Consider the following 2,260-nt stretch of genomic DNA (forward strand, 5'->3'; position numbering starts at 1 on the left):
TATTGTAATTCACATTTCTACTTGAGAATTTTAATAACCAGAATATATCATTGATTAACCACCTTGCTTTTAGTAGTTAATGCAATTTGCAAACTAGAAATCACTAATGTAAGTAAAGAAGCAAGGTACATGTGTAAAAACATAATGACTGTAAAGAAAAGATTAATTTTTTATTTCCCTTCTAAGTCATGGACATAGGCAGGAGGCAATCAAAGTAAATTAAAAAGCTTTACTCCTACCCTACATTACAAAGTTTTTGCTAATTATTTAGAAGAGATCAACTTCACGTTCATGAATCAAACCTTAATTTTAAAATATTAGCAATTTGCTCGATCTGCTAGACCAAAACAAGATTCTAAAGATGGAAAAAGAAAGTATTAAAAATTAATAAAGGTAAGTGTGGATAAAACACAATAAAAAGACAAGACTATTTCTTGAGATAAAATTAAAGAAGAATAAAATGCTGATAGAGTAGTAATTCAGATATCTCTTAAGATTTTTTAAGGAAATATCTATGTAGTTCATTTCCATTAAACTTCAAAATTATAACTACAGAGTAAAGCCCATTTATATGTAAAAATTAAGTTTGGAGAATGAGTAAAGCAGTGGTTCTTAAACTTTTAACATATAGTACAATCACTTGGAGAGCTGATAAAACAAATTTCTAGACTCCTCCCTTCCCTGCAATAATTTCTGATTCAGTAGATCTGAGGTGAGGGCCTAGGGTGACCAACAGTTCCATTTTTCCCCTGACTGAGGGGTTTCCCAAGATGCTGGACTTCCAGTGCTGAAATGGGAAACTTGCCAGCCAGGACAAGGTGGTCATCCTTGGTGACACTTGAGAATTTGCATAATTAATGACTTCCCAGATAATGGTAAGGCATCCGGTCTAGGGACCACACTTTGAAAACTCCTGAGGTAAACATTTAAAGCTAAATTTTTTAACTTAAAATTCTACAGTGCTCAATATATAAAATTAATTACTAACTTCATGAAAATGTTGGTGGAGTTAAATCTTTTGTCTTTGAAACAAGTAATTTTAATACTTACATAGTTTAATGATTAAAAATATTTAAAGTTTGTGTTACTTTAAGAAATGAGTGGAAATACATTCTGTTTTTTACTTTAAATATCTTTCTCCTTTTGTAAACTGGAAGAACATGAAGTAAATTGGTCAGAATTACTGGTGTTTAGCTGAAAAAAAATGATATGATTAAATAAGAGAAAATTTTGCTTAATGTTTAGTCCCTCTGTGAGGTGCTTGAATATTTGAATTTTGTTATATTTATACTTGAGTAGTCAGAAGTCTTATAAATACCTTAGAGGAAAAATTAAATAATTTCAGTTTGTATTTTAAAACATCATTTATTTATAAATCTAATGCTGAAAAATACTAAAAAATTTAAACTGCATTCTGCTGTTCTTCTTTAGAAGCATTCCTGCGTAAATACTGCTGTAATACTGTCATGCAAAGTGTATCCTTTCTTGTCGTATCCTTTTTGGGGCAGCGTTTTTTGTTTTTTGTTTTTTTTCCTAGAAATATTTGTCCCTGTCCCACCTATTGATCCAGATTAAGCTATACTTTTTTATACTTTATTCAGATGAAATATTTCTAAAATTATTTGTGTAGATTGAACAAATCTTTTATGTTTTTTAGGTTTGTTGTTGAATTTTTTTTACTGTCCTTTAGGTTATACAATCTCTCCAGAGAAAGTTAGTGAATCAGGTCAACTTACTTGAAGAATGTATGCATTTGCTTTAACTCAGAATGTGGTCTTGTTTCTTCTATTTGTGTATTTCTTAAACCTAATTTAGTAACATAGGCTTTCTGTTTTATGGTATATCTGGTTTAGGTGTTCTGTATAATGTGTTGTTAAATTTGACTGGGAAAAGGAACTTTTTCTTTTAAAAAGTCCATATAGTGAAAATTAAAATAGCTGGATTTTTATGTAAATTCTAAATAAAAATAACAGACCTCATATCTGAGGTCTTATTAGTGAAATCTCTTTTGGCATAGGTAGCAAGTAGAAGTATCTTTGTTCTTTCCTTTTCTTTTTCTAAACAAATAAACAAAAAAGAATAAGAAAAGAATAACAGAGGGAAGAAAATATAAGTTGACTCAGGGTAGCACATTAAGTGAAAAGAAAAACAATCCTGGCAGATCATAAGAACAGTGGTCTCCAGACTGGTGGATGACCAGAATGACCCAGAACAGTGGTTCTCAATCTTGGCTGCACATTGGAATAATCTGGAAACTTTT

At 30.4% G+C, this 2,260-nt stretch overlaps 1 protein-coding gene across 1 annotated transcript in view; it reads left to right on the forward strand.

Moving 5' to 3' along the window:
- Positions 1–2,260, forward strand: part of RNPC3 (RNA-binding region (RNP1, RRM) containing 3) — a 43,095-nt gene that overhangs the window by 35,677 nt on the left and 5,158 nt on the right. The window lies entirely within an intron of this gene.

Source organism: Propithecus coquereli, unplaced genomic scaffold (genome assembly GCF_000956105.1).
Source record: "Propithecus coquereli isolate 6110/MARCELLA unplaced genomic scaffold, Pcoq_1.0 Scaffold45, whole genome shotgun sequence".
NCBI lineage: Eukaryota > Metazoa > Chordata > Mammalia > Primates > Indriidae > Propithecus > Propithecus coquereli.